The sequence below is a fragment of the Lontra canadensis genome, unplaced genomic scaffold, assembly GCF_010015895.1.
Source record: "Lontra canadensis isolate GAN:19392208 unplaced genomic scaffold, GSC_riverotter_1.0 scaffold74, whole genome shotgun sequence".
Lineage (NCBI taxonomy): Eukaryota > Metazoa > Chordata > Mammalia > Carnivora > Mustelidae > Lontra > Lontra canadensis.
In genome coordinates this window covers 1066389-1081526 of record NW_022631068.1, presented here as the reverse complement: position 1 = coordinate 1081526, position 15138 = coordinate 1066389, and the positions used below count along the sequence as shown (strand labels likewise).

At 37.7% G+C, this 15138-nt stretch overlaps 1 protein-coding gene across 1 annotated transcript in view; it reads left to right on the top strand.

Annotated features, from left to right (window-relative positions):
• The window catches only part of SOX6 (SRY-box transcription factor 6), a 595512-nt gene that overhangs the window by 390496 nt on the left and 189878 nt on the right, over positions 1 to 15138 (top strand). The window lies entirely within an intron of this gene.

Below are 15138 nucleotides of genomic sequence, written 5' to 3'. Positions count from 1 at the left end.
TCACGTAATAGAATTCCTTTCCAAAAGTATTTGTTGAAGCCTTACTATGTGTCTGTTTTAGGAGCTGGGGAAATAGCTAATAGTAAACAAATTAAAAGAAAAATATTATCAAGTAACTCAGAAGATTATGTCTGCTATTGTTGCCAAAAAAGTGATCAGGTAAATTGTCTTTGTCACTGAACATAACAAAAATAAAATACGTGCATAGTAATAGAGTACCACTGAAATCACAGTACATTAAATATACAGAAAGACAATGAGATGTCACCTCACACCTGTCAGAATGGCTAAATTCAACAACTCAAGAAACAACATGTGTTGGTGAGGATGTGGAGCTCTCTTGCACTGTTGGTGGGAATACAAGCTGGTGCAGCCACTTTGGTAAATGATATGGAGGTTCCTCAAAAAGTTAAGAATAGGGGTGCCTGGGTGGCTCAGAGGGTTAAAGCCTCTGCCGTCGGCTTAGGTCATGATCTCAGGGTCCTGGGATCGAACTCTGCATCAGACTCTCTGCTCAGCGGGGAGCTTGCCTCCCCCTACCCCTCTGCTTGCCTCTCTGCCTACCTGTGATCTCTGCCTGTCAAACAAATAAATAAAATATTTTTTTAAAAAGTTAAAAATAGGGACACCTGGGTGGCTCAGTTGGTTAAGCGTCTGCCTTCGGCTCAGGTCATGATCCTGGTGTCCTGGGATAGAGTCCTACATCAGGCTCCTTGCTCAGCAGGGAGTCTGGTTCCCTCTCTGCCTCTCCCCCTGTTTGTGCATGCTCTCTCTCTCTCTGATAAGTAAATAAAAATCTTTTTTAAAAAGTTAAAAATAGAGATACCCTATGATCTAGCAATCACACTACTAGGTATTTACCCAAAAAATACAAAAATACTAATTCAAAAGGACAAATGCAGCCCAATGTTTATAGCAACATTATCTACAGTAGCCAAATTAGGGAAACAGCCCAAGTGTTGTTCATCGACTGATGAATGCCTAAGAAGATGTGGTATTACTTAGACATCAAAAAGAACGAAAACTTGCCATTTGCAACAACATGGATGGAACTAGAGGGTATTATGCTAAGTGAAGTAAGAGAAAGATAAATGCCATGATTTCACTTATTTGTGGAATTTAAGGAAAAAAAATGATCATAGGGGAAGGGAAGGAAAATAAAATAAGATAAAAAGAGAGAGGGAGGCAAAGAGACTCTTAATTATAGGAAACAAACTGTGGGTTACCAGATGGGAGGTAGGTGTGGTGTTGGGGTAATTGGGTCATGGCATGAAGGAGGACACTTGATGGAAATGAGCCCTGGGTGTTATATGCAACTGATGAATCACTAAATTCTACCCTGAAACTAATAATACACTATATGTTAACTAAATTGATTTTTAAATAAAAAATTTTTTAAAGTATATGATGGGGATTAAGGAGTGCACTTATAATGAGCAGCACGTGTTGTATGAAATATATACTATATTGCACACTTGAAACCAATATTACACTGTATGTTAACTAACTGGAATTTGAATAAAACTTTAAAAAGAAAAAATAGGTTCGGAGCAAAAAATAAATATTTACACAGAAAGGAACCTATCAACATTTTTTAAAGAGATTAGAGATATGCTACAGATGTGTCAATAAGCTGTATCAGGTAAGAAAGTGTTGTTTTTATAAAGTCAATGAACAGTTAAAATTTTTCAACTTTGTTTTAAACTTGTAAGTGTAGGAGAAACAAGCTGCAAATACCCATTTACTTAATTATAATTTTGGGGGGCAAGTAGAACAGAAATCTCAAATGAGGTTGCTTGTAGTTTGTTAAAGCTTATTAGTATACCTATTATTTTCTTAAACTATAGATAGTGAATCAGCTAAACAAAATCTTCTTGGCTAGTGTAGGTATATAAAATAAAGTGTGAGAAAGCTGGGTAGGGGGCATAGACTTTAAAATATTGCAAGACACTGATTTGGATCAATCTATAGGGATATAGTCAGGGTCATTCTTCCCATTGAATTTTTAAATTCAACCAAAGAGTAGATTTTATCCATTAAAAAGTATACTTTAAAAAAAATTCCTCTAAAAAAGCTTTGGTGACATAAGGACAGCTGAATGAGTTGGCTAATCAATTGTATGTAACTCTTTTTGCAGTTCTTTCTTTGTTTTTTTTTAAAGATTTTATTTATTTATTTGACAGAGAGAGAGAGAGATCACAAGTAGGCAGAGAGGCAGGCAAGAGAGAAGGGGGAAGCAGGCTCCCTGCTGAGCAGAGAGCCCGATGCAGGGCTCGATCCCAGGACCCTGAGATCATGACCAGAGTTGAAGGCAGAGGCCTAACTCACTGAGCCACCCAGGTGTCCCCTGGCAGTTCTTTCTTTCGCCAATTAAGAATTAGAACCTGATTATAGGTTCTGTAATCTCTGATTACAGTGTCTTGGCTTATAATTCAATTCTATTGAAAGAAGATAGTGTTAGAAAGGGTTAATATAATAATGTAAGTCCCTCTGAATTATTTCCTGTATAATTGCTTATATAATTATATATTATATAATTGCTTATATAATTCATGTAGTCTTTCAGTTGATTCTACCTTCTAAGTTATAGTTGGTATTCAGAGAAGTGTTGAAATTTTTTTTCACACGACTTGGAATTTAATTTCTAGGTGTAACATCTTCTGAGTCCCTACTCAGAAATGAGTCCCTACTCATTTTCTTTTCTTTTAAATAATTATTTATTTTATTATTTTTAAAATATATTTTTTAAAGATTTATTTATATGGGGGGGAGGGGAAAGGGAGAGGGAGAGAGAGAATCTTAGACAGACTCCCTGCTGAGCACAGCCTGAGGTGGGGCTTCATGTCATAAGCCTGAGATCATGACCTGGGCTGGATGCTTAACCAACTGAGCCACCAGGCACCCCCTGAGTAGAGAATTTTCAAATATATATACATAGATTCAGTCCTTTTAGTCATCAGATTTTGTTTATTATTTACAAGATTTTAAATAATGTTACATTGTAATTGTCCTAAATGTAGTTTTCCTTTTAATACCATTATATCTGCCAACACAATATTTAACTTTAAAAAAAAATGCAGAAGGACTTGATGAAGACTGTATGAAGTCATTGTCTTAAACTAGTTGTCTTTTCTTTCTTTCTTTTTTCCCTAGAAATGTTTGTGGTTTACTGGAAAGAGCTTGGGCTTGGAGATCAGGTCTTCTGGCTTAGAATCATGGCTCTATTGGTTACAAGCTATGTTATCTTAGACATATTTTAACCTTATTTGCCTCATTTCCCCAAGTTTGTTGAAATGTTAAAAATGCTAAGTACTAACCCTAGTGCATAGGAAGTATTTGAACCATCATAGTGCTCAAAAAAAATGTTTGTAGAATCTGAATCTACATTTCTTTAGTTTTCCAAATTTTATTATTTACCTCTTTTAATTGGCTTTGATTTTCTACTGCTTACATAGCAATGAAGATGGTCATTAATTTCAGGCAGTTAACAGTGGTAACTAACTGGAAGCAACTCACATAAGGCTGAAATATTGCTGAAGTCTAGAGCAATTCTATCTGGTTTGTTAAAAAGAGCAATTCCTATCTCTAGCTGTTCTGGGAACTAACAATTTAGATAGAGTTGGTTATGCGTTCACTTCAACTTTACTGAGCACAAAATAAGTGGTGGGTACCATAGTTAAGATCTGTGCTTTGTCACAGAGATGAACATGACACACAGCCTGCCCTTCAGCAGCAGTCAGGTAGGAAGTACCCATCATGGCCTCTCATTTGCTCTTCCTCCCCACCCCTTTTCCACAGAGAATTAGGAGTAACACTAAGATTCTTACCTAATTCACAGCAGAGGTTTTAAACCTGTTTGGGGAGCCAGCAGAGTCCAGCAGGGAAGATGTGCTTGCGATCTGTGTGTTTGAAGAGCCCGTTACCTCTGCAGGTCCTCTGGGACTACTGATGTTATAATGTTTTTTACAACCAAAGTTCTTTTTAAGTATCGCCCTTAAATGCAATGATTGCCATCATCTTGATGCCTTTTCAGACATTTGTTTCTTTAAAAGGTGCTGTCCAGCACTGCTGAGGTAATTTATCAGAACTATCCCAACGACTGTGGTATTCTATTCCTCATGAGGTTCAAATATTAATATATTTTTACCTTCTTGCCTCTGCATCAAATGGCTAGCTTTTGCCTTCAAGTTAAAAAAGTAGAAATCCTTATTTTTTATTCATATGACAATTGTAAGACCATAAATGTTTCAAAGTTACATTAGAAAGTGATTTTTATAAACTTCTTTTAAAATTCCATTTGTAACCTGCAGTTATTGTTTGAAGTGATCCTCTTTTAAAACCTTGAACCATGCTTTTCTGTGCATTTGTAAGAGAATGTCCCAGTATGAGAATAGGACATCCTGTTTGTGACTAAACTGGTTGAACAAACATACACTGACTTTTAATTTAATTTTTAAAAGAAAAGGGCTTAAAATGTTTAGAAATATTTTGTTCACATTTACATTAGCATGTTAAAGATCATCCTGTGGTGAGACAAGCTTGATCATTTCTGGACCGAGGTTTTAATTGTCTTTCTTCCTTTCTTTGGTATTCCTTAATTTTTGTGCCCTGAATATTATGGCTTTTACATGGGAAACATTAGATAACCTTCAAAAAAGCTTTCTGAACATAATGTAGTTTTATAGTGAGATGATGATAGCACCTATTGTACCAGAAATCAATGTTAATGTCAAAATTGAGAATGAAAAGAATTTGCTACTCATCCAGCTGTATTCAGCTATGAAAGAACAATCAAAGAAACCACAATTTCAGAAACAGTATGAAATTTCCATTTCCATTTTCCCTTCTACAAACTCACCATCTGAGTTTGTAATGTGTGGTTTCTGTATTTCTGGCTAGTTATCTGATCAGATACTTAGTACTGTAATTTGGGTATCTGTGAACTATCAGTGATTATGTAAAAATACAAATAAGCAATCTTCTTTCGTTGTTGTTTCAGTTCATTTTAATGTAAAGTTTTTAACAAACCTTCCCATTAGAGTCTTAGCACTAGTAGCAGCCAGGTCCACTGGGATGTCCTGATACCTACAGACAACAGTGGGGAAGAAGGTGATCTGGACTGGGCTCTCTAGATTGCTGATCAAGTAATTAAGGGCAAAGCTGAGGTCGGGATTTAAGGAGGAGCCAAAAGGGCCTCTAAAAGCCAGAGAACAAATATGTTGGGGGAAAACTAAGACTCCAATATTTGAGAGTTCAGGTCCACATATTAGGTCTGGTGGAGGTTTTTTTTTTTTTTTTAACATTTTATTTATTTGAGAGAGAATGAGAGAGAGCATGAGCGAGAAGGTCAGAGGGAGAAGCAGGCTCCCCGTGGAGCTGGGAACCTGATGTGGGTGGGACTTGATCCAGGGACTCCAGGATCATAACCTGAGCTGAAGGCAGTGGCTTAACCAACAGAGCCACCCAGGCACCCCTGGTCTGGTGGAGTTTTAAACAGGAATCCAGATGGGGAGATCTGAACACCAGGAGTTTAGAATTTGAAGGAAATACAATTAGATGGATAAAAGAGAAAGAGACTAAGAGAGTGAGAGATTGGATTAGTAATGGAAAGCAACTACAGATAATGGGAGATATTTGTGTTTTATGCTAAAGGGTCAGAAGAGCTTTGTGTTAGTGGGTTGAGCTATCTTAAAGAACAAAAGGTATCCTAGATCCTTCCCTAGGTAAATTCTTTCATTTTAGTAAGGACCTCAGGAACATTGTATTTAAAAAACAACAACAACAACAGAACTCAAAAAGAATTTCAGCTACTTTTTCTGGGTGAAGTTGTTTTGAGAAGGTGGATTATTTAAGAGTACTATTCTCCATTTATCATATGGTTAAGAGGACAGAGTCTTTGGCCCAACTGCCCAATTTTTGAATCTTAGACATATGATTTAAGAGCTTAGAACTTGGACAAATTGCTTGACCTTTTTATGCTTTAGTTCCCTCATCTTTAACATGGAGATAACAATATGAACTACTGCATAGGATTGTCATGAGGACTCAGTGAGTTGATGTATAGATCTAAAGCTCTTCCTAACACAAAGCAATTCTGTGTAAGTTTAAGCAATTATTATTATACAATGAGGCATATTGTACTAAGGCAGGGGTTCCCTTGATCTACACTAGGCAAGTTGTAAATGCACCCTGGAAGTGGGCAAGCATATGGTGTGCTTCTATAGGCAACTGTCCTAAGCCTTAGTTGTATCAGACAGATTCCTCGGTCCTTGCTAGGAACACTTCCTCGACTTCTCCAGGTGACTTCCTATTGGCTAGCCCCTCACCATCTCAGTCTGCGGCCACACTGCACCCTATGGCAGCAGCACACTTCATGTGTCCAGATATCTGAGTGTATTTCTCAGCCTTTCATTGGTGTTGTAAATTTTGTTTCTGGAATGTTTGGGAATGCCATGGTCTGCACAATCTTTGTACTTGGGCTGGAACCAGGAGGCCGTATGCTTATTGAGGAGAGAGGGTTTGGGAAATAAAACAGAGCAGAGGATCTTAACTGCCAGGCTGGGTGCTAATTTCTTGAGTAATTCCAGGCATATCACTTAAGTCAAGATCTATTTGTACATCTATAAGTTGTCAAAGTTCAGCTTACTCACCTCTTTGGTTGTCTAATTGCCTAGCCTCGCTTTTAAAATTATTATTATTATTATTTTTAAGATTTTATTTATTTATTTGACACTCAGAGATCACAAGTAGGCAGAGAGGCAGGAGGAGAGAGAGGAGGAAGCAGGCTCCCCGCCGAGCAGAGAGCGAGATGCGGGGCTCTATCCCAGGACCCTGGGATCATGACCTGAGCAGAAGGCAGAGGCTTTAACCCACTGAGCCACTCAGGCACCCCTAAAATTATTTTTGTAAACAAAGTCTTACTGAGAAATTGTGGATTTCTAAGCTTTACGTGGCATTAAAATTCTAGGTCCCTTAGAGCATTCCTCCTAACTTTTGGAAATTTCCTGCTATGTATTCTAACTCTGAGATGAGGGAAGATACTTCTTCATTCACTTCCAGACTTCCTTGGATTAGGAATCAGAGGACCTGAATTCATATCCAATCCAATGCTCTCGCTTGGTCAACTTTCTTTAGTTTCTGAAAGCTTTGTTTTTCATCTGCTACATGGAAGTAACAATGCAACGTTTAAGATAAATATTAAAAAAGATAACACATAAATTCTTACTTAAGACAATATTTTGTTAAAGAAGATCTGTTCTTCTTAATCTTTCCTTTCCTAGTTTCTAATCCTAGTGGAGTTTCTCGATAAAGAACCTATCCTATACAGCAATTATTGAAACAAATTCTTCTGAAAATTTTTCCCCCTAAAGGACCAAAGAATTCAATGTTTCTGAAAGGCCAGAAATTACTCTTTTTCTGTGTGAATTGTGGAGATGTAGCCATGACCAATTATCATCCATAGAGAGCAGTAATGTAAAGGCAGCCTGTCTTATACTGAAGGAGGGATGTTTCAGGATACCTTCATTTCCGGATCCCAAAAGGATGGGCTAATAAAGCACAATGGGCTGAAGGCCCAGCTGTGAGGTTAGGAGCCTAGATGGCAGAATTCCATGGATTGTTCTTGCTCTTTTGGGATCTGCAACATGAATAGACCTCAGTTGATCCAGGAATAGACTTCCTTTTGCAGCTAGAGAGAGAGGAAGCTGAGGGAGAGGTGAGTGTGCCTAGAATAGACAGGGAGTTTGATCTTAATATAGGGAGTTCCTGGGTATTCTTGTCTTGTTTGAACAGAATAGATTTTAATGACTTTTTAAATGAGAGTTGTTTGCATTTTAGGAAGGAAATTCTCATACATTTGGTGGAAAAACAACAACAACAACAACAACAAAAACCCAGAAACAAGCAAAAACTGGCCTGTACCTCAGTCCATGAGCCACATTTCCTGTGTAGTGGTCCCTAAGTGATTCCTAAGAGCACAATTGCTGCTTGTATTAAACTTTTTATTTACTAAGGAATGGACAGTAGCATATGGGAGCAATGACAATAGCTGACTGATGAGAAAACAAAGAAATTCCAGTATTTTGCTGTTTTGAAAAAAGTCATTCAGAATTTAGTCATATTGGTTCAGCTGTTGTAACCAAAGACTGATAAGATAATAGAGGTCTTTGTGGTGGTTTTGTACTGAAATCCTTTATCTTTATGATGTACTGGGGCCCTTTAGAGTAGAAAGCTTTTAAAACTGCTGTTGGATTCAGAACTCAAATTAGCTGCTGGTACACTGGGACAGGGTTTCCTTTCTCAGGCAGTCGCCACAAAGTAACTTTTATCAGGGGACCTTCTGATAGATTGTTAGTTTCTCCAGCTCACCCTATTTATTTTTTGTTGACTTTTTGCTGCCCTATTTTGTGACATTTAAAAGAAGGCTCTATCAAAAAAGGCCAGTGCTAACTGGTGGACTGTGCTTGTGAAGTGCAGACATCACAGCCCATCTGATGTGTGAGGAGGCTGCGGGAGCACAGCACTTGAACCAGGTTACCTGTGGGCAGACAAGATCAAATGCAGCTTTCCTTTATGACTAGCATTGTATCTGGGCTTTCTTCTCAAACAATGTCCATTAAAAAAAAAAAAAAATTAGAACTAACCAGGGAATTCACTCCTAAGAGCTAGGCTTTTCAACTTAATTTAAAATCTTTCTGGATTGTTGACTGAGTTCTTTGGTTGATGCTGCTTTGAAATTACTGTTAAGTGCTTTAATCTTTCTAGGATTGATGTGGAAAAGTGTATCTCCATCAGAACTCCACTCCAGCGTCACTGCCAGCCCTCCCCATCGTTCCAAACACAGACACTGTCAGTTAACCAGGCTTCTTGTCGTTTCATTGTTAAGTCCCATTAAGCTTATTACAGGAATGTGCAATCCAGTGACAGAACATGGTCAGGTGGAAGTCTTATTTTAAATTCCGTGGAAACAATTCTAGAGACAGCAGTTTGTTGATATTAGTTTTATTTGGCTTGAGAAACATTGTGTTTTACCACCAGTGCCCTTCATTTCATAAGAATGAAGAGATAAAAGCTGTGTGGAGAAATTAACATAATTTAATTTGGCCATCTCTGCGAGGGAGCCTCTTCCTTCCTTCTCTTTCTCAGTCTCTCTGTCTTTCCATTGCTGTGCTTGTTTCTGTTTTTTTTCATTAGGAAAATTTAGTTGTCCCTAGTAGCTGTGAACCACTCTCAGGGGCCAGCCATAAAGAGAGTGACCCGTGTGAAATTTTTACATTGCAAAAGTCCTAGGCATGAGAATATTGTAAAAGAGGTGGGGCCCATCTCTACTTAGTAAAGTGCACTGCAAGGTGCCTGCCTTTTCCAGATGTGGAATCGTCAGTGACCTCCCGATGCCCAGTCTCATTTCTAGCACCATGGACTGTAACTGTGGGGGAAGTTAACTAGCAGATTATGGTGCAAACTTCTGTGAGCTGAGGTTTAAAAAAAAAAAAAAAAAGACTAAATTTTAAACTTGATTTTTATTTTTAGTTTTTCATTCTATATCAAGAAGGGATTTATCCTAGTTATCTTTTTATTATACCTAAATTCTCCTCAATTTTGAGGTTTCTTTGTTGGTTTGGGGCCTCCGGACAGGTAGTTATAGTTTGTAAAGTTAATAAAAAGAGCCTATTTTAGTTCATTTTCCCCCCAATTTCTTCAAATTCTGACCAAAAAGGGCTAGAGGGCTGATTTTGAAACATTATAGTGAAAGATGGTATTTGAAAACTTTTGATGAAGGAAATTGCTGCTGTATTTACATTTTGAAAAGTGTTTCCTTATTTACGCACTATTGACTTCCTATTGAGACTCAAAATTTTAAGTACAACTGGTAAAGAATTCAATGGATCAAACTCAGTAAATCTGAAGTCACGGGAATAAAGGCCCCTAAGAAAAAAATGTGTCAATTTTAAAGGTCTTTCCTAACTGAAGACCATTTTGTGATAGAGCCAAAGGTTAATAAAATCAGTAGTGAATGTAGCAATTTTACAGATAAGCTATTCACAACAAGTGTAGTTACTTGAATAAAAAGCTAATTCAGTTCTAAAATGCCACATGCAGTAGCAGTGAATAGCTGCTTTTAGGTGCTTTCTGGAGGAGGATAAAATACAGAATCACGGCACTCTTCTCTTCCAGCGTCCCTGGCTGCCTGTAAATTGCTGTGAATGGGGCTGTGGGCTGACAGGCTCTATTAAGACAAACTGCCTTTCTCATCGGAGAGATAAAATAAATCAGGTGTTTAGTCAAATTAAAATACTTCAGCTGGAGCAGGCCCTGGGGAGCACTGATCCACCTGACTAATCTGAGAGAAACTCAAGACAGATGTGGTTTGGGGATAAAGACGACCCCATGGAAAAAAAAAAACAAAAACCTGCTGCACTGTCTTTGGAGTTGGAGAATAGATACAGTTTACAGCGGAGAGTGTCGGGCGCTCACTGTGTGCGATATTGGATAAAAGCAGGCACGTTGACTTGTAGAGAAGCTGTGTACAGAAGCTTTTTTGCTGGTTCCCTCTTTGCAGTTTATGAAACTACCTCTGTTTTTGTGTGGGGAAGACTTTCCTGGCAATGCTTTTTAGAGATTCTGAGATAGCCTGAAGGATGTGAAGCAGACGACAGTTAGGCAGCTACTGATGACCTCTGCTGGCCTGGGCAGATCCTCTGGATCTGAGCTCCTCTTCTAAGTTGAGTTTATCAAAACTCAGAACACCATTTAAGATAAGACTTTTTACATCTAGTTAAGTTACCTCATAAGAGCATTCTATATGGTCATTTGCCTTGAACATAGCCAGATGGTATTTAGGTAGCCCGACCGTGCCCCATAATTTGTCTACATTTTCAACAACTCTGGCAGTTGTACAGGTCTTCCTCGACTTATGATGGAGTGACGTTCATCTTCAGTTGAAAATATCGTTAAGTCCAAAATAATCCGCCGAACGGAGCGCCAGCCTAGCCTGCCTTCGGTGTGCTCAGAACACTTACATTATCCTACACTTGGGCAAAATCGTCTAACATCAAGACTATTTTTCTAATTATGTGTTGACTGTCTCATGTAATTTAATGAATACCATCCCCCAAGTGAAAAACAGAATGGTCATATGGGTGTAGTACGATTGAAGTGCATTGGTTGTTTGCCCCATGATTGTGTGGCTGAGTGGGAGCTGAAGGTCTCTGCCGTTGCTCAGCATCTGGAGAGACTATTGTTCCCTGTTGCACTGGATCCGTATCACTTTTGCACCATCATAAAATAAAAAAATTCTAAGTTGAACCATTATAAGTTAAGGACTGTGTATAGGGTTTTGTGGGTTTTTTTTTTTTGTTTTGTTTTTTTTGCCAAAGCAAAGTTATATATTCAATTAAACTAGTAATTTTTGAGTTGAAAAAACTTGTGTTCACAGGTTGGTTGATCAATGTGATTGAGATTCAATGTTATTTTTTATTACAGAGGCATAAACGTTTGCTGTTAATTAAAACAAAAATCCAGTACCACAGGTTTTAAATACCTTGGTTTAAACCACTATATACAAATAAATACAATAGGTATAAAACAGAAAAATGATAACCTACATGCACACACACATGCCCATGCATATTGGAACAAAGTGGCCTACACTTTTAGAGAGTATAAGCTATTGTATGGTGTAAATTGATCTCTCCTTAATTTGACTCACAAGAGACTAATTGATATCTCTCTATCTATATGTATGTATGTATATTTATCTAGATATATATCTGTATCTAGATCTATCTATATGTATCTATATGTATAGATAGATATATAAATTCTCCATTGAGGGGGGAATTTGAGACTTGTTTTGCTACTATATTTCATTCCAACTGCATTCATTATGCCACTCATATCTATTCAAAAAATATATATGTGCTCCTCAAATTAAGGAGAAGAGAGTGGCAGTCTCATATGAATGCCTAAAATTTCCACTTAAAAATATTGCTCTCTGGCTTGCTTTTTTGAAAAGTTTATTTAGATGTCACTGAATTTTTACATCATCCAGCTTGAATATCATTAATGATTTGTAAAAAGCTTCAGTTCAGTTGTGGTATTCTGTAAGTGCAGGTATACGTGTCTATTAGCATTGGAAACACCAGTGCATTTATAGACCTGTTGGCTTCACCTTGAGCAGAAGAAGCTAAGGAGACATATGTTATCCTCAGCTTCTCTGTTTCCTGCGTAGAGGAAAAATGGGACTATATTGAAGATTGTTAAAACAACATTGTTTAACTTGGGAGAAGAGGAAAACTTCCAGTGTGTTGGGGAATCTAAGTGCTGAATCCTGCCCTTGTATTGGTCCTTGCCCAAAGTTTCCTATAAATGCTCTTCTTTATTAACAAAGAATTGTAGTACAGTGACTTTCCCAGAGTCTCCTAACCCCTCTCTTAAATCACTGCATATAGATAGGTATAGAAAGAAAATTACAGGTAGATCAGAATATTGCCAAAAATATATGTAATAAAATGTGTGTGTATATCTTAATGATCTTTTCTTACAATTTTCCAAACTATTTCCCACACCATAGCTAGATTGACCACATCATTCATCCCTTATCTAAAATACTGTAGTGAGGGGTGCCTGGGTAGCTCAGTGGGTTAAAGCCTCTGCCTTGGGCTCAGGTCATGATCCCGGGGTCCTGGGATTGAGCCCCGCATTGGGCTCTCTGCTCAGCAGGGAGCCTGCTTCCCTTCCTTTCTCTCTGCCTGTCTCTCTGCCTACTTGTGATCTCTCTCTGTCAAAAAAGTAAATAAAATCTTAAAAAAAAATACTGTAGTGATTTTGAAATACTCTTGGAATAAATATGAAGTTTATCAAGCATGGTAATTAGGGCCTGAATGGTGTGAACTTCCTACTTTGTCCGGTACTTTACTCCTTGCTTTAATTTTACTTGCTCAAATTTTGCTATCTTCTTTCAACTTCTGGAACACACTGGAACTCTCCCCCACTGTGTTAGGGCTTCTTCCTATTTTGTTTCTGCTGTAAAGCTTCTTGACCACCCTCCAACTCTTTGACTAGTTACTTCTATTCATCCTACTGTTAATTTGTTACTTTTTCATTCTATCTTTCTTACACTTGGGCCTCCCAAACTTGTTTAAACGTACCCCCAAATACCTATCATTTTGTCATACTTTTAAAGTTATAGTTTACATTTAAATGTATAATTTCTTGTTTAAGCTGTCTCCCTACTTTAGAACTACAAAGTGCATGAGAGTAGGGAATTCTGTCTGCTTTTTCTTGCCGTGGTGTCAGTATCCTTAGTTCTATATAGTACCTGACACATAGCTGCGACTCAGGAAGTATTTTTTTTTTCAATGAGAAATGAATAAAATGAGTAAATAAATACATTTCATATTTATTTTGTATTTTCTCATTCATATATATATACATTTGTGTGTCTATATATATATATATATACATATATATATGTATATATATAAACACATGAATTAATTGAGCTTGTTGCAATTTTGAAGAAATTTTATGATTCCTTCTGGGAACCTGCTTTTGTGTTTTAATATTTCGATCAAGAAGTTCTTTTTTACCAAGCTGAAATCCTTATTGCTGAAATAAAAACTCATTAAAAATAATCAATTCCAGGGGCACCTGGGTGGCTCAGTGGGTTAAAGCCTCTGCCTTTGGCTCTGGTTCCAGGATCCTGGGATCGAGTCCCGCATCGGGCTCTCTGCTCAGCAGGAAACCTGCTTCTCTCTCTCTCTCTCTCTCTCTCTGCCTGCCTCTCTGCCTACTTGTGATCTCTGTCTGTCAAATAAATAGATAAAATCTTAAAAAAAAAAAATCAGTTCCAGTAGCTGGAAAGAATAGCTGAATACAGTATTTGTGCCTTTGTCAGTAGAAAACATTTTCTAACATCATCTCACTATCTAATTTTTCTTCTAATTTTGAATTTAGGCCATCTTTCAATTCAGTGAATCTTTAAGGACATGGGGTATTGGCTGTTTGTTTGTTTCTTTATTTTTTTAAGGACTTGAATTGGCATTACAAACCCCAAGGTAGTCCTTAAGTGCCATAACTTCTCTGCTGATATCAGTTTTACCTTCTGGGAATCATATACTAGCAAGGACTCACCGACATCCTCTGAAGGCTCCCTTTGTCCATGGGGGCACTTGGAAAATAGGACCACTGCTAATTGGAATAGTGTTAGTTTCTCAAACTGTCCCGGTGCTTTCTTAGCAGGAATGAGGGGGATTTCATAAGGCGTTTGGAAGTCTCCTCTTACACACACACACACACACACACACACACACACACACATCGGCAATCTTTGTCCCCTTTGACAGCTGGTGGCATCTTTCTGAAAAGCTTTCAAATCATAGATCATTTCTTCATAATGAAACCTGTGTGGCTCAAATACAGTGGGTTGAAATTCTTATGCTGTGGTAAATACTCTAATTTAGATTCACAAAAGGATTCTGTACCCTTTACTTAGGAGAGCTGTGCAATTTGCCCATAAAAAGACTGTTCAGCACCATTAGTGCATACCATAAGTGTTCAGCGACACCGTATTCATTAAACAGCACATCCTTATGCATAACCTTTTCAACCTCACACGTGTTTTTTTTCCCTTTGAAGAATGACAAATGACAAAAGGGTGAAGGAGCTCCCTAAGCAACATCGTTGCCTTTAAGGATGAACTTGAGAACTTTAGCTTGATCCCCTCACAAGGGGGAAAAATCAGATTCAATCCTTTCTTACCTGAGGCAAGGGAGTTTTGTTTTTTGTTTTTGTTTTTGTTTTCCCCTCTCTCTGTAGAACTCATTCCATGGCCAAGAGAATAGCTTCTGACTTCAGAGACAGGTCCTTACACAACAGAAAAGTTTTATGAGAGCAATGATTGGAAAATTCCTTAAATAACACTTATTAAGCACCTACTAGGTCTCGATCCTGTGTTAGTCACTGAGGTGTAGAGATAACTAATATTATAGAATATTAACAGAACCTATACTTTCTAATCTTTGGTATTAAATATCATAGGTTTCCTTAGCTTGATCAGATAGATTTGGGAGGGGTAAGGGGAGAGGAAGAGGAATATGATAAAAGGGTGAGGATGGGGGTAATTCTGCTTTTTGTTTT